Source organism: Gymnodraco acuticeps, unplaced genomic scaffold, assembly GCF_902827175.1.
Source record: "Gymnodraco acuticeps unplaced genomic scaffold, fGymAcu1.1, whole genome shotgun sequence".
Lineage (NCBI taxonomy): Eukaryota > Metazoa > Chordata > Actinopteri > Perciformes > Bathydraconidae > Gymnodraco > Gymnodraco acuticeps.
In genome coordinates, this window is record NW_022990295.1 from 2150104 (window position 1) to 2175483 (window position 25380).

A 25380-nucleotide genomic window follows, 5' to 3' on the forward strand; every position below is an offset into this window, starting at 1 on the left:
TGTTCTTATTTATTTGAAAGATGGTAAAGATTTATGGACATGAACTGTAGCTTGCTGCTTTTATGAGCGTTACTTATTTGACATGACTGAGACTGTAAGCTTAACTCCAAATAGTTGTTTTGACCTGAGACTCATAGATTCAAATCCTCAAAAAGCTGAATTGCCACAGGTATAGAAATGTCTGAAACTGACAATTATGGAGGAACAATTGCAATACAACATATCAAACACAAGGTGGCGCCACAGAATAAGGTGTGATGTTTCACTCCTTCACTGGAGGAAGTTCAAACCAGACAGAATTAGGTCTCTATTGTTGCCACACAGAGTAAAGCTTGACATAATCTGAGTGTTTCCCCAGATAGGAGCCCTGTGTCGCACATCCGTCCGATGACAGCTTCTTCATTTTCCTCCTGACCTTTTTTGCCAATCAAAGCCACTGTAAAATAAGTGCTATAAAACACTGGCCAGCTGGTGATAAAGGGCCCTCACATCTAGCAGGTGGTGCTCTGTATGTAACGTCCCCTCCATACAAGCGGCCGGTTATAGCTTTATTGCCCTACACATCCCCTTCATATCTGCCTGCTTCCCAGCCACAGCCAGGTAAGACCACCTGTCGGAACAAAGATAAGACAATAAGAGCGATTGTGTGTAGTGATAGCCTGGCAAGCACTGGATATGGCTGCAGTGATAATAATAAAGTGTGCGTGCGTGCGTGTGTGTGTGTGTGTTACGTTTGGTTAGGTTACAAAAGATATGCTGTGTGTTCTTTATATTTGCTGAAATATATATTTAGATTTTCTACATTACAAACACAAGGTGTGCTATGGTCCAAAATATCCACTTGAGGGCAATGTTGCTCACTACAACATGGACCCTCTTTCTATTTGTATCTTTATCATTTATAAACTTTTTTTTTTTTTTTAAATGATCAGTAGTATATATTAGATATTTAAACTTTCAAATCTCATAAATTCTAGATGAACCTCAAAGGGGGAAGCTCAGAATGAAGGACTTTCTGGTTACATTGCAAATATGGCCTCGCTGTTGTCCATTTTGCTAGCTTATCTGCACACTTTCACCGCTGGAGTTGTACACAACACTCGCTCACTTGCAGACTTGCTTGGTCAGCTTAGCAGTTATACAAACAGGGGCCGGCTGATTATTTTTGCTCTGATTTACCAACATGCCACTGAGATCAACAGATCAACAGCTAGCTTTTTGAGTGCTCTGCTTTTCAGCGTTATGTGCAGTAAGTCTGAGGATCTCTGTGCAAACAGGCTCTTTATGACAGAGAGCGAGGTGAGTGGCTTCAGACACTACAAGCCAGACAACTCATCAAACAAACACACTAAAGGCAGATTACACTCACTCTACCATCTAATTTGTGTTATTAGAGCATGTATTGACATAAGTACAATATCACAGCTTGCTATCAATCAATAAAGTAATTTTTGCATTGAGAAGTTATTACTATTTACTCTAACATTTCAGTATTGGTCCTCGCTGGTATTTGTGTGAACATGCATTTTCCCCCTATCATGATAAGCTGGAGTCTTTATTCCTCTCTTGACACTTGTCATATTAAGAAACATTTAGTGTTTATACAGCACGTAGGGAGGTGCCATCTTTTCTGCATGGGCTTTAGCACCTTTCAGCACCTTGCTAACCGGCTCTGCTCGCTATCTGAATCTGACCGACGAATCCGCACTTCTCCCAGCTGCAAGGTAGCAAGGCTTCTTTTCACAAGCAAACCTGGCAACAGCTTTGGCGCTAATCTCTCTCTACTGATTTCTCTTTATTGTTTCTTGAATGTGAAAGTTGATGACTGATTATTTTTGTAGTGTTCTGCCACCTTCCAAATCTCTCAGCAAGCCTTATCTCAAGATGAAAACACAGTGCCTGTTAATGGTTGAAGGGAATGCAGGTGCACTTAATGTTCATTGCAAATCGTAGTAGGAAGAAATAAAGCGTGTTTTGCTTAATCCTTACAACCACAGAGATGTAAACTTAAAGCACGCTGTATATACTTAAAATGAATGTGCTGCAAATGCCTGCCTGGCAATAGCAAACAATCTTAACATTAAGACTGCTTGCTTATTCTAACTAAATTAGTTTAGGTAGTCAAAGGTAGGGGGCGTGTAGCGTAGTGGGTTGTTCGTAGGTGTTCGGATCAGGGGGTCTTCAGATTCAAACCCCACTGTAGTCAGCATGTCGTTGTGTCCCTGGGCAAGACACTTCACCCCAAAATGCTCCTGTGGGGATTGTCCACAGTATTGAGTATGGATGTCGCTTTGGATAAAAGCGTCTAACATGTAATGTCAAAGTGTAGCTTTAAAATGTTTCTCTGAGACAGCTTTTAGAGTCCAGAGTACTTTATTCATTGTAATATTTAATATTGAAGTGTCTCTGCATTAGCATTTGGATGTCAGAAGGCCGAAACAGAAAGCCTCCCTGCTGCCTCACATGAGCCAATCACATCGCACACACTCGGAGGATGCTGGCCCCATGCAACATGGTTCTCCTCATATCCATAAACGGATGTGAAGAAGCTTCATTTAAAGTGCTTAACCAAATTAGCAGTCAAATAAGCAACAACATCTGCTATACGTTAACGTGACAATATTTTCCAGAGAGACAATACAAAAAAACGATGTGACCGCAGATGTAAATGCCTCCTTTTCTTTTTCAAATGCGGGATTTAGAAATGGTTCCATGAGACCGATGACTATTGTGAGGAATAGGAAAATATCCTTCACACACATTCATTCACTTACAGATGCTCCGAAAAGAAACGGCGGTTAGGAGGTGTATCACTGGGTCGGGTGCATGAGAACGCCCAATGGCGAATCCTGTGGTCTGCTGGTCCTCTACAACAGTGACAAAATGAAGCAACTGCCACAACTGTCAGTCTGGTGCCTTTAACTCAGCCGTGAGCAGCTTTCTAACTGCCGGCATCCATCTAATTCACATTCGTACGGCCTGTGCAGAATCATTAATGCAGCTCATTTCCTTCTTTTACAAAATGTTCAGGCTCTCAAAGTTGTTTACGTCCCCTTTCAGGTTCCACCAAATGAGGGAACAAATCTCGCTCGCATCCACTCTGAATAACCCCTGAATGGCTTGATGGACATCTCGCTGAAAACACTGAGTTAGCCTTTTCTTGTGTTGTTGTGCTTGGGGTCTTTCCACGGTGCCAAAGTGGGCCTGGTTTGCAGCCATGTGTGACTGGGGCACTTACTGGCTCACACTAATGACCCTAATTGGGAAAGTGGGCTCCGTTTCAGGGTCACTGACAGACCCAGCGGCATGTGAGGAATGTGACCGGGTGGCACCCTGCCTATTGTTCTGGGCCACCCTATCGATTAGCTTCATACTGCAATGGACACCTTCCCTATTGCTTGTCTCCACTTCTCTCTCAAAATGAATAAACATGGACCCTTTGTTTCTTTTAACTAGTCCTGAAAGCTACAGAATTCTGAGCATGTGTGCAACAATTTGGCTAATTCCATTTTGTTCCCCTTATTTTCTTACCAGTTTTTTAAGACATGTTTAACAGTCAGATAATCTCATACTTTTGTCTAAAGCCTCCAAACTTGTCTTTAAAGACTTCTCTGTCATGGGAAACATACTATTTCTATGACCTCATTCAGACAGGATATGTCCCCTTTGTCACTTAGCTCTGGTACAGATAGATGTGCTTTGTTTTCTAAAGGGAGTGGTGGGCTATTTGTGTTATCGTTGCACTCCGAGCTGGAATCAGGTTTGGCGCTGCAATGCGTGGGATGAAGGTTCAGGTAGGATTCAAAGTACCTGAGTTGCACACTAACAATCCATGTTGCACTCCCCATCTGGCACCGCATCATCAATTAATCAACCGTTTGATGTGGTTGGCCTCTCTTTGTGCTCCACACCCTCAACGCCTTCATGAATGAACCCGTTGTAGCAACTTCAGGACGCAACTTCAGTCAGGAATTTCCAGACATTTCTTTTGTTATCCCGTGTAAGACTGATATATTTGCGCTGCTATTTTGGTTGCGATCGCATGCTTAAAATATGGAAAAGTGGACGTGTTGTGCTTTTGATTAATAGTGAAAATGTGTTTACGGCTTTAGTACTGTAAAGAACACTTTTCGTCCTATGTTTGATACAGCCTAAAAGATTCACAGAGCAAGTTATCCAACACTGCTTCACATTATTTGGTCACGGAGGTCTTTTTACTATTTCAAAGGCACAATGTGTACAATAAACAGGCTTCTGTGTGCATCTGTGATCTCTTTTTTGGCTGCGGTATCCATTCAGCACTCTTTCTGAGCTTGCTACTGTCACTGCCACCTGCATCTCTGTGGCGCTGCTCAGATGTGGCTTTCACTAATACCTGCACTATGATCCTCTCCGGATTTCAGACTGGGACCTGCCTTACATTGGTAGGTGGGCATGAAATTAGACGAAAAAAAACTTTGAATGATGCCTTCCCATGATTTGAGAACAATATAAATATCTCACCACAATTCAGAGTGCAGATGGTCACACTGCAGCTAAATATGGCAGAGGAACACAGGAACTTGTAAATGTGTGTGAAGTTGGTGGGAAAAGAATGAGGTCATCATCCCAAGACTTGTGTCAGTTATAGTCTTAGTCACACAGGATCTTTTCCAAGGCAAATCTCAATAGTGACGAGTTTGCATTATATGATGATTTTTCTTTTTTAATTCCGAAGCTTAACACAATTCACTGAAAGACTTGGGTGTAAGCCACGCGCAATAAGGTATGTGTGTCAACAGCGCTGGCCTGGGGGTGAACCCTTGGATACACCTTGTGTGGAGGGAGAAGAAAAGGGAAAGGCAGCGGGGGAGATGGAGAGAGGCGGGTGGGGCCTGCTAAGTGAGTCAGCCGGAGCTTGAGTACGCTGAGTGACAAATCAAATGCCAATTGACAGAGCGCACTCTGGCTCCGAATTCACTGCACAGGTGGTCCTTGTCTCACACACGCGCACAACCACACAACCACACACCACCTACGCCGCCGCAGTGCAACCTCAATGGGTGATTGCTCTCTGCATTAAACAGGTTAATCTCTGCAGGAAAAACAATTACTATTTGAGTTTGACAAACATTCCTGATCACACACAGTGAATCAATATTCAAGAGGAAAACAACAACACGTTTTTTTTCCTATTTTTTTGCATTATTAAGATATTGTGGATCCAATCCAGTGCCCTGTGTGTGACCTAGCTGTTGCAACACAACGTGCCAGAATCTGACCTCATCCACACACAGCGCTGACACTTGATTAATGGGCTGTGAGGTGAACCCTGTGGGTCTGTCCCAGGTCAGCCTTTTTGAGATGATCCTTGAAGGGAGTGGTCAAGTTGTCCCGTGTTAAATTGATGGTGCTTCCAGGAAGGAGGGAGGTAAGACAAGTGCCACATAGAGACTTTCGGCACCTCTTTATGTATGGCTTTTCTAACTGAATCTCTCTCTGTCTCCCTCACACACACACTGGAACAAAGAGAAACCACTTTCAGTTGTCAGTCACAGCTCGAGTTTACCTTGATAACTTTGGCATACTGTCAAACTTTAATCTATAATAGGCGTGTTTGCAGAGCAAAGAATCCCTAAGAATTATCTATTTGCTCGTTCCTTAGGTCTTGTTTAAATAAATGCATTACATAAACTCTTTCTGTATTTGTTTGTAAACATCAGGAGATGACGCGCTGAGTAAATATACTCCTGTGTGGTCACGGGGGTGCTGAAGTAGCTCACATTCATAATGCCACCTCACAGCGAGGCACTTTAATGCATATTGCCATTTGGAGATTGATTTAGCAATTTTTTTTTTTCTATAAATTGAAAATCAAAGTCAAAATGTAAAGTCCCAGTCCTTAACCCTAAAACCAGTCTCTCAGCATCTGCACGTGTGAAACCCGTATGTCTCTTACTGCATCTTTTACCCGGTGCATTTGCACACTATTGTATGATTCCAGATTTCCACTTGCAGATATAATCCACCGAGACCCGCTGCTAAAATTTTGTAAATGTGAAATGCTCTGTCATGCTCGCCGTGTTTAACATCTTATGAACAGACTTGCAACCCGGCCGCCTGTCTGCTTCACTGTCTGTACTCCACCTCGGGAGATGGGGATTAGAGGCCTTGGAGGACTGACTGTATGGATGGTGTATGAATAACTTGGAGAAGAGGTGACAGACGGGACAGATCGCGTCTCATCACCAGTAAAGCCTCGGGGCTCCCATAGGGGACCAGTGCATCACACAGAGAGCTACATAAAGGGCCGCTGCAGACGAAGGCCTGGTCAAGGCCTAAGCTATAGAAGCCCTGACATCTGGCTTTCTTCTATGCTTCACCGCCAACCTGCTACCCCAGTCTGGCAGCTATATGCACTTCATTATTGTGCCTTAATGCGCTCTTGAATCACAGTCAAAATTTCCGTCCTGATGTGTGTTTTTTTGCCAATTTCAATGTATTGGATATGAGGTATCTGCCATAAGATATCAAGTAAAGTATACCATCATAAAGTATATAATGCCTTCAGCGTCATTATATTGCCCATTTAAGTACAAAATGTACAATGTGTGTTGCATTTTGGCCAACAAACTGTAAAGATAAAATTATGATGAAACAATAAAGGCAGGCTCAATCATTTTGAGGGGAAGATACACAGCAGGTGGTACGAAAAGCTCTGACAGAACCCCTGATTTGTGCAGAATTGTGTTGCTTAAAGGATATGGCCACCAGATGTCCATTTGGATGAAAATCTAGGTTTCTGTCTAATCTGTCAATTTCGGAAGCCAAAAACGTGTCGGCTTCATAAGCAATGCAGGAAACTTTGGTGCGAACACTGTTCCTGAACACTTTTTTACTTTACTTTATTGAGAATTGTCATGTGTTTACACTTTTTTTATGATTACAATTATATTATATTAATCTAATTTACAAATATCGTGCCATACGTTTTTTTTTTCTAGGAATAGTTGGTTGCCTTTGTGCTGGGTGCACAGGACCTCAGCAGTCCTCGGAACATAGCCATAGATGGCAGTGTTTTGCCTTATTTTTGTCAGCTCTGTGGCTATGCAGAAATATAAAAAAAAGGTTTCTGTGGAATAGGTTTTTTGAGTCTACATTTTAATATGTTATTTGACAGTTATGTCTAGTATTCTCTAAACTGCCTTAGGTACATTTATTATATGAATTAAACAATAAAAAAAGTATTTTAACACGATACATTCAGTGCCTCATACGGTGTATGTCTTCTTACACTTTTGATCTAAATCAAATCATGCACATGACTTGCAAAATGTTTCCACTTTTTTTCTTAAATGTATTTTTAAGCATCCCATCTGGCACAGTGACCTGTTTTAGTTTAAATACGTTTAAATTAACATTATCAAATTTCTATTTTTTATTATTTTATATTTTGCCGATAATTATGGGAGTTATGTACCAAATTACAAGTGATCTTCACAGCACGTCACATTTTCCTTTATTCACAGACATTATATAAGAATATTATTTAACAATAGTCATTGTCGCAATGTAGGATGGGAAATTATAAAATAGAAAAACAATAAGAAGGTGAACCTGAAATGTAGGATTTCCTGATGCATTTCTGTGAAAATAACAAACACAAACATATAGATTTTCTTTTTTTATTTGCCAACTTCTATAAGATTTGTTGACAAGTTATACTTGAATGAATCTTCTTCAAACAACAGAGTATTTCCTTGGTCTTTTGCTCCGACTTGGCCAAGGTCGGTTTTATATTCGACTGAAATCATAAAATGACACTTGAGATAAACAGAATGTTTACCCTCCCCATGTGAGCTGAGTCTGATATGTAAATACAGCCTTATTCTTTCATCAAATTTGCATTTACCCTCTTAACCAAACACTACAGGGCTCCAATTCAAACAGCACTAATGATGGCTGGCTCTTTATGACCGATTGCCGTATCGGCGAAAAAGGGGAAGAGCAATTTAGCCTGGAATGAAAGGAGTAAAGCATAGTAGCTATCTGTGAGTGGCTGGCAATAATTGGATCAACTTTGCAGAGAAATGGATGTGTTTTGATGCTCTAGTGGCTGACTGGCAATCGGCTGGCTTTTCGCCTATTTATCATTCCCCTTTTATCTGCTGCTGCCAGACCTTTCCACAGCCTCCATTCCAGGGCCGGCTAATCAAACAACTTTTTAATAAGACTAAACGGCATCTCCACAGCCAGAGAACAGAGCAGGGCTTCACAGCACAGGGAGGAGAATCTTGGGATGAATATCAATTAACACTCTGACATGCTGTGTTTCCTGCGATGAGAAGTTTGACACAGTATCAGGAAGATTCTCCTGACTTTGTTTGCTGCCTTCAGATCTGTCAGGCCAGCAGTGATTCACGAGGCCACAGCCTGGACACGCAGGGTCAGCAGGAAAAAGGACTCCACTTATATGGACTTTTTTAGCTGGACGTCTTCCAGAGCTGCAGCTGAATTCACACCTATGCTGCTGACATCTTTGAAATCATCTGCCTTTCTTCTGCCTTTTCAATCATACATTTAATAACCTTAGACCTTGAGTGAACGCCAGTACTCACCAAGACTCATAAAACTTCAATTTATTTTTCTTCAAAATTAGGCCATTTTACAAAAATGTACAACATTACCGATGAGACATGATATTGCTTGCGCTCGTTCAGCACGACTCTCTGGTTACTAATGTGTGCCGGACTCTAGCAGAATTATGGCTTCTTGAACAGACAGCACTACAGTGAGAAGGTTCAAGGTGCGCTCAAAAGCAAGCCTGGCCTGTTTTCGCTCCTTGTCGCCGGATAAAATTGATGCCTCGCAGCCCACCGCAAGCTCACCAGCTGCTGGTTGTCCATGTGGCTATAGAGAAGTTAACAAGCTCGCAACAAAACAAGTGACAAAATGCAACAAAGGGAAACAGGGGAGTGAACGGGGCCTAACGGGGCTGTCTTTAAGGAGGATCTCCCTGTTGGTCCCCTACCACCAAAGAAGGGCAGGGCAGAAAAAAGGGGGACCTTGATTCGAGTCCCTGCTAGGTAACTGAGGGTCTTATGTTTGGAATGCGTCTCCCTACGCCTGTGATATCCCACCCTGCGAGTCCTCCGGCCATAGGTCACACAATTTGTCTTTGTTCCCAATGCCTCAATTATGTATCTCCTTTTGAGATAACAACAAAAAGAAAAAATATGTGGTGCCCTTGGAAGGGAATAACAAACTGACATTTTGAGTGTGCCTGTCAAATTGCTATCTAATTGTTGCAGGGCTGCAGGGAGAGCTGATATCTGCTTTACTCTCGCCGCCGGCTGCCGGCCCTGCCGTTCACAAAGCCCGGGGATGCCACACACATTCTGTTTGTTCTACATGAGCAAACAGATTGTAAACTGGCTGATAATTTTTGTACTGACAATGTCATTTACGGCTGTCAGCCTTTTGTCTGCTCTGTTTGCTTTATTCAAATATGAACCGAGTGGACCTCCCCTCAACCGCTCACTTCTGCATTAAAATCACATCAATTCACTTCCATTTTGTCTTATCTGAAATTCATTGGAGGCAATCACTTGGTTGAATGCCCTGCCGTTGCCATGGAGACCAAAGGTCCCGTGTGGACTTCAGAAGGATTAGGAACTTGTAAGATTTAAGTCTTGAAGTACACAGTTGCTTTGTTGTGACTCCCTTTAATTTAAAGAAGAAGAATTTGCCTTTTCTAACTTTGGACTGAGGTGAAATAAATCTGTATATATATTAGCATCATCTGGCAGGAGTGATAAATATTCATCCAGTCGCCTTTGCACTGATTTATCCCTACATTTACCAATCTGTTTAAAAGGCACTCCTATAGTTATTTGCCTGACCCTGATCTGCATTCATATGGCATGGGGATTTCAACAATGCACTACTCCGAAAATGAAATTGTATTCCTGCACCGCTCTGCTTAATTTGTCAAGCGGCCATCTTTGTGCCGATACTATGACAGTCCAAGTGGCATGCAGTGCCGGGTGCCCTGTGGCACCTCTCCGCCGCGCCGGGGGACAATAACTCCAGCTCAGCGAAACGACCAGGGGTGCTCTCTGGGCGCTCGCCTCCCGGGGCGTCTCGCTCCGCTCCTGAGGCATCTCCCCCCCCCCCCCCCCCACTCTTTGTTCGCCAAGGTCAGGGCACAAAGTGCTGAGTTATTCACATCAAACTGTCTGGCTGGAAGCGGCTGCAGATGTTACTGTTTTTGTGTTTGGTTTTGTCCCCTCGGTCCGTCTTTTCTCTCTCCCCCTGCATCTTGTCAGCTCCGGCTGCCAGGGCGCTTGGCGTGTGAGTTTTTTAAAAGCTGAAAAAACGTGGCCAGTGAAAGAGGAGTTGAGGCCTTGGCTCCTGCACCTCGTGAATTGTGTTTTTTTTCTTTCTTTGCCTTCAGTAAACAGTCTGAAGTAAATGGATGATTTTTTAGTTGCACCAGGCAGTTTGTGCACAACATAGAGCTGCTTCTTTTTGTCCTCTTTACCATCAATGCTAACATCTATTACCCTACCCCTTTATTGTCGGCCATGACAGGCGGTTTTCAGAACTTAATGCATTCCAAATATTTTCTCCACTTTCTCACAAAGGTTAAGAACAAAAGAAATCTTTTGAATAGTTAGTACATTTGACCTAACAAAAGGATCAGATCAAAAACACTGAATAACGTTCCTTAAATACGCTGTAGATGTATGGAGTCATTTGCATCTCATTTCCTTATTGAATTGCACCGTACACACTGGCTATTTGGTTGTTGGTAAGACAGCCAAAGGCATAGCGGAGATGCCTGGAGACTGTGTTTGAATGCAGTGTTTCATGTTGACAAATGGTGTAAACATTACTGACAATATATTTGGAAAAATGCATTTATTAGTGGGCTTTTTATATTCTGTGTTGTTGTTTTTTTACAAATTTAAAAAGCATTTTTTTAAGTAAGAATATGGGAAGAACATTTAACGCATAATCATTATTCAGCAACCCCTCTTTTCGCACAGACACTTTAGCAATACGTCAATGATTTTTTAGTGCTACTTCAACACTGTGAAATTTGAGAGGTAAACAAAAGTTCTCTCTACTGGCAGGGTGTCACCTGGAGCATCTAAACAATCAATGCACATTTGCAACTTGGTATTTACCTGGTGTTGACATCAATGGCAGCCCTTTAAATTAAGGTCATTTTGTCAGATATTGCATGACATTACACATGGCATTTTGGAAGGATAACTAGACGCTGAATATAAAGTATAGGCTGCTATTTCACTTTCACGCTGGGTCAACCTCGAATCCTGTTTGTAAATAATAGAATATTAATATTAAAATACATTCATGAATAAATGTCCGTGGTAGAGGAAAGCATTTAGTACAATGGCAAACATCTAACTGCTTGCTAGGCTGTGATTTGAAATGTCCTGAATCTAAAGCCAGGTGGTAAGTTAACATCACTTGTTTTGTCATTAACGAGACATTTCTCCGCCTACAACATTGCAGATCTCACAAAGATTCGCCTCTGGAAAAGGTTTTGACAGAGTCTTGCTGCTGCCTGTCGAGACACTATTTCATCTATGGAAGGAGGATTATTCCCAAATACCAGCCCCTGTTTGAACAAAAGAAGCTGATGATGGCAAATTAGGCTTGGGCTTTTTTTTGTTGAGAAAAAGAAGAGAAACCTCTAAAGTCTAACTTGGTGGTCCCCATTTATTCATAATGATATATTCACCTGCAGTTTACATGATTACAGAAGGGAAGGATCAAAGTGGCAGTAATGGACAGTTAAAGCTTCGTTTTCTTCAATGGATCATTGCACCTTGAACAAGCCTTTTACTGAGTTAAAAGCTTCAGAGTAGACATGATAAAACGGCATGGGTTACACTTTGGTCAAGGACACATCTCAGTGGTTCGTTGACAGTCTTTATTGTGCCAAGAGGGAATGGGAAATCAATGGAACTGACCTGTCCAATCCAGTGTACCTATATGCTGACTGAGGTCACTGTCAGGAAAGATCTGGCTCAGCAGAGTACACAGAAACTTTGAAAGGTCCCTGGGGACATTTTCAACTTAATGGAGATATGGCACATCAATATTGCGCCTGTAGTCCTACTTAAATGCAACCAGATTTCTATATAATAGCAAAGAGCGCACAAGTAGATCAAAGATAAGGATCTGACAATGTGTCCAGCCTGATCAGCTTTATCTGCTCTGTGTTGCAGCTCAGAGCTGCTGCTGCTGCTGCCGCCACTAGCTGCTGCACAGTTGGCCGCGCTATTGATCTCAGTGTGGCTAAAGACACTTCATGTACCCTGAAAGACTGCTACACAAAGCGGTGACATTGATAGGGCCACACTGAGGTGGGTCTTTTTGTCCCTGCCTGTGTGTGGGACTAGGGACTAAAGATGGGGGTGGGGGCAGTGCCTTGAGCTGACCCACACAGGACAACATCTAAACTTCAAGCAACTCAGAAGCTGCTTAGGGGTTAAACTGAAATGTTGGGCTGTCTTTTAATCTGTCAAACACTTTTTTCTTTTTGACTCATTTGAAGTCATCACATTCGTACGAGGACTAATCCAGTTAATCTTCTTTGTTGTCTAGACATGCCGAAGCCTCGAATTTTATATTTAAAAAAATGTAATAGATATTGTGTATTATCAACCACCTAAACGTCTAACTGAAGTTCTGCCAAGTTCAACTCTCACAGTGTCAGTGATGTTTGTACATTTAGTTAGGACTAAAGGGTTAAACCTTTCTTTGTACACTCTCTGAAAGGGAAAGTCAGTTTGCTAAGCAATGGCTGTCGACAAGGCTGCCTTTCGTCATCACACACAAGTAGCCTACATGTAGCCACATGATACTCCTGCCTGCACATCTGGCCTTTATTTTCCTAGCTAAGGAGTATCTAAACAGTGCTGAATCCAAAAAACGCTTAGTTGTTTTAGGCCCAGGTGAAAGCAATGGCGGTAGCCTAACGAGGAATTTGTCATCGCACGCCGATTTGTGCCTTCCCTGCATTCCATGCCTAACATGTCGTTTGTGTGCACTTGCTTTTATTGTTTTTCCAAAAGGAGTCCATTTTGATAGGATTAGCCATTGCTAGGAGCCTTGTTGTAGCAGACTTAGTTTATCCACATGTAGGAGCTGTATTGTGCTGTTGTGAAAGAGCCGTGGCCACCCAGATTTCTGGAGTTGCAGGGGATGACTCTGCAGGCAAGGCGTGACTGATGCGCCTCCCACTGGAGAACAACAACTTCCGAAAGGCAAGTGGGTAATTGATTCGGTGCTTTGTAAATAGATCATGGCTAATTGGGCATACCATGAGTGGCAACATCAACACAAGTACAGAATGTGTCCACAAAAGTCCAAACTATCAAGAGGTCTCGATGAATATACCCTTTGCCAACTGATAAAGAGAGCGCTGTTCTTTTTCTTACTGAAGGTGGAGCATGAGACATGTTGTGAGACAGTGTGATACCACGGCTGACCTCCGACCTTTTCATCTTCCTTTATGTCAGGGGCGGCCTCTTGCTGCCATGGGACTGCAGAAAAACATTTACAACCTCTGGAAAAATGAAGCCAGGTCTTCTTTTTTTGAGTCGTCATTGTAAAAGTACATCATTTTATATTTGGCATTCGCATCTTAACCCTAAATACTGAAATTAATCTATCTCTATCCCATTGAAGCCACTGGTATCTAGCTATTTCTGTAGTACAGCTTTGCGTCAGGATTATGCCATAGTATTACATTCAGCTTTTTGTTTTTCTTTCGCATTTCAATGCCATCCTCCACCATTTACAATGCTCTGGCATTTCACTTCAGTGGCACATAGGGTGTCCCTAATTAGATCATAATGCTGATCTGTTGTCCTGATTAGCATTGAATAGACTTTGATCAGCATGTATTATCAGATTACTGTGATAGCCCACCTTTGGATTAAGACGAGGTCCACGCTCATTGTGCTCTCTTGCTGGGAAGAAAGAAGGGGGTGTGGGTTGGCCGAGGATTAAGTCCGATGCCGCCTTTGTATGCGGGAAATACCACTTTATCAGGGAGGGCTGTGTCGAGCCGCAGGGTCCAGCAATGAGAAGGGGGGGACGGGCTGCTCTTTCAGGGGAGGCAGTCTTCTGTACCCTGGCCTCTCTTCCAGGCCCCAGCCTCCTTTGTGGAGGCCCAGTGAACAGCGAGGCGCACAAGGGATGACACACCCCAATCTGGCATGTTTACACAGGGAAATAATCACTAATTTTGGAATAATCATGCCTCCCGCTGACCAAGACTAATTGAATGGTGGCATGCCATGGAGGCCCTGGACCAGCTTTGCGCTGCTTCCACCATGTCAATGGTGTTTGGCCAGGCAGCTCAGAGTGATTGATCCCCAGGGCCAGAACACAACATGGAGCTGTGAACACAGAAAAGCAGAGCAGAAAGATATAGAAACATAATTAGTCATGAATATGCCTCCATACCCCTGCTGTGATGATCCTGAGATTTTAGGATTGAGGAATGTTGGATTACCCATCAGTGCTATTTAGACAAGTTGGATGCATTGTGGCACACAGGGATAGTCCGAGGAAATATGTGACCCAGCCTAACCCTCTCCAGAAATCCAAATTTCATATATAGAGATTGCCTATTCATAACAGCTGAGAGTATTTGCATTTCTTCATTATATCATGATGCTTCAATGTTATTGCCAGCTTTAGAAAAGAAAGAACCATCCCTTGCCAATAACTGGGTCATTCCTGTTGACATTTTTCCCAGCATGCGCCATTTTGAGCACCCATAATATCAATGAGAAAGAGGATTTAAGAAGTTCATTCCATCATACTGCTGACAGACAAGGTATAATTGTATCCCTCAGTTATTTTACCATTGAGCCAATTCACTGAAATTGAAAGGGAAGCTTTGAATGAAGTAATGGAAGAATGTCAATCCATCTTTTCTCACTGACAACCCTTTCCTCTCTTAGACGCAGCTTAATGCAACAAAAGAGGCTGATGCATGTGTTTCATGCTTTTGTTTGGTATTTTTTCGAGAGAAAAATGCCTCTAGGTTTGGATTATTATGAGTGAGAGCAAAAGTTCAACGTGGAACAGAGCCAAAGAACGTCATATAAAATATAAAACTCAAAATTGTTGCTGCTGACAGCTTGTATGTAATACCCCGAAAAGTAAAATACATTAAGGTCCCATTGAAACATTGATTATGCAACTTTTATGATTTCATTTTAGGGTAAGGGTGGGAAAACAGGTGAAAATATGAACTACATATTATCCCTATCTTATGTGAACCAAGCATTTTTTTATGCATAGTATATATGATTATTACTTAAATTACCCTTTGCATTAATTTCTTGATTTAACGTGCAACAAAAGACACCATCAAATTCTAAAGCTGAAATGTATTGTAAAAATTCGTATTTAACGTCATGTGCTTTAAAATATTTTCCTAAACAGAATTGCCATAAATGTTCTAACACATGCACACTCACATAACGTATAGAGAAAGCTGAATGGCTGATATCAAGGTTCCCATCTGCTGTCAGATCAATATTTTGTGCAAGCCTTGTAGGCCTGTCTGTTTACCCTAGGCATCTGTGCCTAGCATACCAACCCAGTGCAATGTTTGAGCATGTGACTGTGTAATAATGGCAGATAGGGGAACTAATAGCCACTGCAATATCTGTAGCTTGACCCAGTGTGCCTCTCCCTAATTGATCTATAGATTAACATCAGACACATCAGTCAGGGGTTAACCTTTTCTGTTGCTGCACTGTCTTTGCTGTGGATTATCAAGCAATTGGAAGGCTGACAGCGACCGGCTAGAAGGAAGATATCCACAGTCTTCATTTTAATGTCTTTCAAAGGAAAGGTGAAGGGAAAATAGCTAAAGTGGTAAACCCACATTAATAAAACAGCAAAAAAATATCTGATATATGAACTAATTATTAAATGTTTTGCATTTTTAGTCTGTTATTCCACAAGTTGCAGATAGAAATGATATCCTCAAACAATCTTCCTTCTTGGCCCGGGTCTTAAAGTAATCTTCCTCCTCTGTGGCTTCTCACAAAGTGTCTTTTTCATTGGCGCAGACACACTGAGGTCAGGCCAGTCCAGCCCCACGGTTCCCTTGCCCTATGTACACTTGGTCTGGCTATGTAAACTTTGACATGTGGGTGTCAATCTCTCCCATATTTACCATGGGCTTTATCAGACCATGATTAGTTTTCCGAGCAAATTTGGAGGTAAAAAGGAAAACACCACTAACAGTGTAAGCCAACACTGCGTGTGCCACTGTTGGGCACTGCATATTTACAAGGGTCCTGCTTGTTTTGTTAAGGCTTTCTCTGTAGCTACATGTCAACTTAGGGCTTTTGGAAGAAGCATGGAGTTTATCAACAAGCAAGAAAAGGATGTGTGCACACACACGTCCACCCTGGCAGGTTCATGTTTGTTAGCTGTGCCGGCCCCCCACTTGTACTGTAAATACTTATCTGCCAGTAGGTGTCAACAGTAGGATTTCTAGTGAAAGCATCTGAATATCATCAAGGAGTTTGCCCAGAACCTCTTGAACAAATAAATAATGGAAGGACTTGAGGAAGTTCATAATGCGCAAAAAAAGAAGAAGAGATAAATGACTCTATATTAAAACAGGACAGATGGGATTATTTTCATTTATTGCATTAGCAAAACAATGGCGTAGGACATCCTAAGATTGAACTTGATAGGATTATATTTGTGGACACTGGTCAATGACATACGAGGGCCCTAAGTGTTTGCCTCAAACAAATGGTCCCCACTAAACGTGTACTCAAGCCAGAGTAAATTTGATTGTGGTGAATGGAGAGGGGAGGGGTGGCTCGGCCATTCCTGTAAACACTGGAGAAAGAGAAACATTTGCTATAACACGGATAAAGCAAAGATGATAATAGCATGCAAATGTTGGCAGATGCAACAAAGCAGTTTGCTTTTATGGACCTTGAAGAGTCCTCGTAGAATAATGACACTGACCTTAGTGTGTACGCTGGAGTAGCACTGCTGCCGGCTTGTGATGATGTCAGGAAGGGAAGGTTTCTTTGAACACATTTTCAGCACTAACACTAAAGCCTTTTCGATGAACAATAGTGTGAATCTTTTATTATACACAGGAGGTTAGTTTGCAGCCCTTCAGAACCCAACTATAATCCACAGTCCACTCTCCTTGTCCATGTACAATCTAAAAACCATTGACAGATCTTATCAAAAGTTATTAATATTGAATTTGGACTTCTTCATTCCCATGTTACCGTCCAGCCCGGACCAATCCCGTTATTTGCTGCGTTGCACCATGGTAACCGAGGGAATGCTTGGTCTCTGTTTAATAAACGTGGTCGGACCGGAGCGAAGGTTCCCGTATTGACCACTCAGAAAGAGATTAAATGCTGGTGACATTTCCGAGGTGGAATTTGCAATTTCCACAAATATGAGGGCGTCCTCGAGCCCAGCATGACAGCACATAAAATCAATACAAATAACCTGAATCCCTAATACCTTGATCCCTGTTAGTGGAGGGATGCATTACAACTAAGACACTGGGAAGTGGAAGACACACCCTCCATAACCCCCCCGACCACCACCACCAGGCTCACTGCTGATTCCTATCGACTGTCTCCAGGCCAAACACAGACGCAATAACAATTAGGTGGGACACCCAATTCTCTCCCTCTCACACAAATACACACCTATGTCGGAGACACAAACATATCCCTAAGTTCAACATAAAAATGGGAGAAACAACATGTTTTTGTTCTGATTTTGTAGTTTTCTAAGGTTCAAACGTATTGATATATAAGAAGAGGAGTTCAGCAGCCATTAGAAACTATTAAATGCCACACAACATGATTTAGAAAGCCAACATAAACATTCCTATTGATATTCACACTGAGGAAAAGATATCTTTGGGAACACATTGGCCACACCCGTTGTGAGTCATCACACCAGGCAGGATTAGTGGGCTTACCCCAGACTTAGCCGAGAAGAGACACTGAAAAGAACACAGCTCTCATTCTTTATATCCTCTTTTCTGTCTGTTGCAAGAGCCAAAATTGTGGGGGGATTTTAAAAGGTGTGCTGCACCGTACAGCAGCTACTGGGCAGGGTCTAGCTGACACTGGAACTTTGGGAGTTTGTATTCACTAAGCTCCCATAGAAGGGCAGGTGAGGCGAGGCAGGTGGCTCTTTTACTGCTTAGAGAGCAGTTGGCTCCTCTTCAAAGCAGGCGCCTGTAAATGTCACACCACTTTGAGTCTACATGGAGTGCTCATAAACAAAAGGGATACAACTGTGAGGCACAGAAGTTGTGAAACGTACCCTTATCAAGAGCTGTAAGTCCTTCTGTGATAGCTTTAAAGAGCTAGAAGTGACTGCTATTAATTTTTTGGATCACATACAGTCGCATATAGGTGTTTACAATTTGTTGGATGTTGTAGGGCTGAGCTGAGTTGCTTCATTTCCTGCTGATTGTGATTTGGCTTCATTACCTTTCTATGGAGGTGATAACAGTGCACCTGCTGTCTCCACTTCCTGTGTCTGAACCCAGCTAGCAGAGCTCCTCCCAGTCAGCGCTGTCGTTTGCGTACAGGTGGTGGAGGTGCGGACTCTGGGGCGCTAACAGATCCACACGCTGGCAAATGGCTCTCATAATGACTGTGTTTTTATTTAGGATTAGCTGAACCGTACTCTTCCCATACAGGCATAAGGAGGCTGTTTCAAAATCGTCCTTAAAGGGGCACAGTTTTACACAGAGACACACTGAGAGGAGCTATCCAAGATGGAAATAATAACCCAATTATTCTTGAATTATGGGAAATGCAGTATAGTCTGGTTTAGGAGCTTGACTTATACCAGGAACTAAAAGATTGTAACTGCTTCTGCTGCTTCGTGTTCAACCATTCTTTACCCCCGTTTACCTGTAGGCGAAACATTTCAACAACAACAAAATGTAGCTAACTTTTTTTGTAACAACATGAATTATTTGTACTGCACTCAGTGAGTCATAGCTGTTGCCAAGGAGCCAGCACATAATTTATATGTTTGTTTAGCTTAATGCATTTTATGGTTACATGCCAAATGTCAAAACCAGAAAGGAAGTTTACTGCCAATACATGTTTTTTTAATGTTGGCAAAGTGGAACTAATAACCTTATAGTCGAGTTGGTTCAACATGCAACTTTATTCAAGCATTTATTCTACACAAAACAGCATTATATATAAATAGTTCTTTATAATAGGCAAGTATGTAGATCAAAACTAAAACTAGTTAGTGCAAAAACAAGATGCTTCATGCTAAAAAGTACACAATATGCATTTGCTTTGGTATAAGTAAGTGAATATGAGGAAATCCGGTTTCTTTAGTGTAAAATACAATTGATTTAATCAGCTACACTAACACACAGAGTAACACAGACTCATAAGCATCCCATTTTAGGAGCGTGGTCCTTTATCCTTCCCTCGTGCACTCTTTCCTCATATGCGCAAACGAACACCACATATTTATGTGAGTTGTTTTTTTTTCCGACCCCCCGAGATGAGGGATCACTGATGGATGTGAGAATCTGAGAGCTGGCTTTTAAAGCTCGCCTGTCAGGAGGCATTACTGCTCCGCGTTGTGCAGGAGGACAGTTGGAATCCTTCAGCACTGATATCTTAATCTGCGTCTTTCAGGAGTGCGACTCCTGATGAAGTGGTCACTAGAAAAGGAGGTTAGCGGAAGAAAGGTGGGGGCTGCTGGGAATCCAGGTGACCTGTGACGTTCACCGGGCAGGTAAATCAAGACATGCCTGGACACAGTGACTCATTACTCCTCTTCTTTTTCTTTTTTTAAGCCAGAAACCTTAGCTTTTACCCCCCATTGGAGCAGAGTGTTTGCAGGAGAAGGGTTTTAAAAGCTGTGCCCCTGTTAAAGCTGCCATCATCATTACGCTAAGGGGTTGAACTGTGGCGGCGTAATGTGTGTACCGAGTTACTCCGTCTGTTTGAAGGGCCCTCAGCAGAAGTGTGTCTGCTGTTGACACTCCCCATTTAATATTGTTTGAATTTTTCATCAAGATCCCAAGCCCTGTTACAAGAGCCCTTTGTTTTCAGACTTGTTTGTACATTCTTTGTGTGTGTGTGTGTGTGTGTGTGTGTGTGTGTGTGTGTGTGTGTGTGTGTGTGTGTGTGTGTGTGTGTGTGGTGTGTGTGTGTGTGTGTGTGTGTGTGTGTGTGTGTGTGTGTGTGTGTGTGTGTGTGTGTGTGTGTGTGTGTGTGTGTGTGTGTGTGTGTGTGTGTGTGTGTGTGTGTGTGTGTGTGTGTGTGTGTGTGTGTGTGTGTATAGAGACTTTATCGTCATTTGTTTAGTTTGAAATGTAACAAACTAAGAATAGCTTTACATGTCACTTTACGCATTCTTTAGTCAATTATTCCAGCAGTTTTACTCCTCTATTTTCTTCTCCAGGTATTGTCCATCCTGGAGGTCTTTGGGGGGGGATTCCTAACTCTTGACTGGACATCCAGCTGCAGACATGCCCTGCCTGTACCCGTCTCCTCCAGCATGCTTTGTGCAGGGGACCCTGACTGCAGCCTTGAATGCAGGTCACCGCAGGTTACTGACAAAGCTCTGTGAAAGGGTAGTTTTGTGTGTGTGCCTGAAAGAAGTGCACGTGATTAAAAATAGCCTGCCCTCCTGTCAATGCATCGCCATTAAAAACAGCTGGGCCAGGCTCCTGCCTGCATTCAACCACGTGAAAGTTGATTCTCCCTTTGTGGCGCTATCTTGTCACAACTCCCCCTTTACTGCCGCCCTTTGTTGGCTGCTTTGTGCAAACGCCATCACGGAGGCAAAGTCAGCCTCATAAAAAGAGTTCATTTTGGATTCACTGGCCTCCGATGAACACTGGGAACTTTCCTTTTTGTGCCCCCTTCCATAAATTGCCACTCACTCACCGGGCCCTGTCAGTCTGTCTGAAAAGATTCTTTATGAAGCATTTCCTACTTCTTCCCTCCGACACGTTTTGTCAATTCACCCATGTAGGTAATCAGTCTAATCGCACTCGGCTCATTTTCAGGCTGCCAGGATACTCAGCCACAATGCATCATGGGCGCTCCACTCATTTAATTTATGCGAATAAAGGCCGGGGCAGAATTTAAAAAAGCGATAGATTTCGATGAATCAACTTCAATCTCATCTTGTTGTCAGATGATCTTGTGAGTCCATGACAGTGTTTTTATTCCGCTGTCAGTTATGACACATTCAAGCTTTCATTGGCTTTAGGATGAGTCCGCTGAGTCTACAGGTAAAAGTAAACACGCAGGATCCCACCCATGGAGCAGCTGTCAGGGCCTTCAATGAATCAGCCTCTACCTGGGCAAGCAGGCGCTCCAGGGGTTAATGGAAGAGGAGGAGGAAGGTCTCGTCTGCACGGCACATCCTCCTCTGTCAGATGTGGTGCTTTCAGGAAGCCCTCCTTTACCAGGCTTGTCATTTCCCAACCACCCCTTATTGTTCCACCGCCTCTCTCCCTCTCCCTCTTTCTCTCCCCTGGGCCTTCTCTTCACTCTGTCCAAGACCTTTTCTGATGCCAAGAGAACACACACAAGCAAGCAGCAACATGCACCCTCACACCGACACACGCTCATAGAGGCAGACACACAGGAGCAGGACAAGACTGAAAAGGAGACACACACACACACAATCAGAAAGCCTCTAAAGAGGCTTTCTTATCTTATCAGTATTGTCATCGCTCTATCAACCACAGCCAATCCTCTTGTCTGATTGCCCAGTGACTCCCCCTAAAGAAGGTAGATTTTATACTAACAAGCGCAATTTAGAGGAGATTTGGAATAAAACAAAACTTAAAAATGACATTCAAATCAAAGCGTATACTATACAGATGCATACTTAACATTTAATGAAAAGATAAGTGTCTTGTGGGCCCATTTGGGGACAGGTACATGGTGGGTGGGTGTTTTTTTGTGTTGAAGATGAGTTTCATTTAGTGTTTAGGATTTATTTGTTAAAGAATCCTTTTCTTTTTTTTTCTTTTTTTTTACAGTTTGCACCAGAAATGTCGATAAAACCTTGTGTTTTCATTTAAAGAGATTCATATTATGATTTACATCTTAGTTGTTGCTGCCTTATGTCTTATAAGCCTATACCAGCTGTCTACCACATTTAAATAGTAATACACTAATCAATAAATCAATCAATATACTTATTTTAATTTATTTTAATATGATAAACAAATACTCTCCATGAAGCCCATACTTATACTTTGTATATGCATATATATACTCACATAATAAACCTGTTGCATTGAAAAAGTTGCCACATTTTCACTTTCCAATATCGTGTCCAGAACAATCACTGATTGGGATATTATTGCGATAAATGGACAGAGTATTTTTTAAAATCATAACTATAACACGCTTTTTCACTTAAAATATCATTTTAATGAAATACATTTATTTCTTATTTTGCAGTTCATCAATTTATTATTTAATTGTTTTAATGGAGGTGCTAGATTATCAACATGTGTGTATTACTAACTGGAAATCCAAATTAAATGTTTAAATATCATGGTTATCTATGGTACTTAGTGACACAGTCCAAATAAATTGTATTTAAATCCATCACATTCATTATTCATGAAAGTGCATATCAACATTCCTCATCATTTGAACCATTGCAGATGAATCACTTGTGTTATAACATCCTAGTACTTTTCTTCATCCTGATGAAAGGAGAGTGTGGTATGATGACTTCACAAACATACAGGATACAACCATCAATATGTGTGCCATTGATATTAAGCATGATAACGCTTTATAAGGGGTTGAAGCCAGTATAAAAGGTGGTATCTGTAATATTCCGAGGATATGTGTTTTACAGAAAGTGTTACAAACTCCTCCTCTCATCCTGCTAATTTTCTCCCTCGCGTTGCGCTCTTTTGTTCGTCTCTGTCTGCTTTAGCCTCTGCTGCTGCTGTGGTGCTGCTGATGGAAGGGATTGTCTGGTTTTATTAATATGACAGGTGAGCCTGCCCAGCTGCTACCTATGTGTGTGTGTGTGTGTGTGTGTTCGATGTGCATGTGTGCCAAAAAGCAGCAGCTGTCTCATACACGCAAAGCACACATGGTCTCATATGAACCCGTTCACACAGGCATTATTGTGGCATATAGACTTTTTATTTTATCGCATGATTTAAATCCGTTTACAAGATGCTCCGATCTGAAGTACATCTTCCTGTGAAACTGGGGACAACACTGCACAGATGCTCGCCACACTGGAACCATATTTGTGTGTTATTACCCTCATATATTACCACTTTGTTTACTTCCTGGGTAATTTTCCCTGCCCCTTCGAGATGGCCGTAATATCCCTGTTCTTGTATATACACTTTATGATTTGACTCATATGTTGGGGTTCAATACATCCATATTGACTCAGGTAATTGAACACGAGGGAAACAGGCTGTATTCATAAAAGAGGCAGTGAGACCATTCGCTGAATAGAGGGTTATTGCAACCGCGGCGAGGAGCTTTAGCAGTTGGAGGCGTCAGGCTGTATGTCTGTCATTGACTGCAGTTCAGGCGTGAAGATGGCAGCACAGAGGTCTTCCACCTGAGCAGATTGTGTTCCAAGTCGCTCCATTACCTGAGTGGACCACCTTTGTCTTATAGCTCCAAGTGGAAAATGAATACACACTAGGCGTCACAGGGAGTGTGTGTTTGTGGGTCGGTTGTTTTCGTTTTTTTTGGAAGGGTGAAGGTCGAGAACATTGTTGAAGTTCTCTGGTTATGCGCCTTTTTTTATGGGAAAGCAACATCTGCTCTTTGGTTACCTTCAACTGATCGTATCATAATAAGATGATGAGGCTAGGAGATATGAGGAAATTATACCAAGGGTTTTTATAGAAAAATATAGTATGAGGGCAATACTGTGCCTCTGATCTTGTATAAGATATATTAATTCTGGCGAGAACATGCCACCCGTTTACAAGATGGCGCCGCAGACGTAAACAACAACGCGACATCTGAGCTCCGTTAAAAACAAAGCTGTCTATGCCGTCTGACGGTCTATTTGACACGATTTTCATATTTTTTGACCAATTATACCAGAAATATTGTGTTCTGGCATAACTTTAAAATGTTATGGGGAAATCGCCATTTTGGTATGACGCTGAAAGTAAGACGGCGCATAGCTCCTGTTACCCGGTTTATAACAATACTGCGATAATAATTATACGGTACTTGCATTAAATCACAATTATTGAAGTTCTGCTTTTATGCTATTCAGTATACTGCGTAATTAGAGTTTAGGTAGGTCATGCTTGCTGAATAAATAAAAAAAGACTTGGGGGAAGTTTATTAGAAATTGAAATGTTGAACTGCCAATTAAAATAAATATATTAAAAACATTACAGTTTTCTTCTGATCCTCTTTTTTGATAACAAATAAATAATCTTTGAGTACAATAACCAAACTTATGCAATGTTTATCATGCAAGTTGACATCACAATAACGTTATATTTTAAACAATATATTTAGCAGCACAAAAAATACTGTAGATGTAACTGCTGCCTGTCACATGGCTTACAAATCAATACCTTCAGAGCTTTCAAATCCTCTAAACGTAGACAATTTTTAAAAGTCTTTAGCATATCATTACAATTAAACTACAGAGGTTACTAGATGCCCGCTCTCCACAATAAACCAGCATCTCCAAACGGGAGGCAGGTATATTTTATTATCGTTCTGGGGAGTGGACAGGCTGGCTGATGGGACAGAGATAGTGCTGGCCCACTTACGTAGTTAACAGAGTCTGGGGACAGAGCCGTCCCTGCACTGACCCGTGACCGCCAGCACTGGCTGCTGGGTAATCTGTCAGCCCTAGCACACTGTCATTACGTTTTTATCACTCTTCATAAAGAAGAAGGTTAACTTTGAAGGACCTTTCTCTCAAATCTGAGATCTTAAATCACTTGATGGAACTTTTTGTAGACTACCATGTCAATCAAATCACTACTAATCCTTGTAGAAATACCTTGAGAAATAAGAGAAAAATATAATACTTGAGAAAACAAATTCAAAGAAAAGTTTGGATACAGGCCAGCTCGATCTTTTTCTTGATCGGCCAATTTCTAAAAGAAGCAGGTAGCACAAAGGTCCCTCCACTCGAGGAGGCCATTACTCATGAGCTACGCTTTCCATCGAAGTTGAATATTACTTTTTTTCTAGGTGTGGGCCTGTCAAAAGACAAGGTTAATGCAGTGCATTGCTGCTTAAAGCACACTTTGCTCTTTTCAAAATGTTACCATTGTGCCTGGCCAGATCAAAAGGG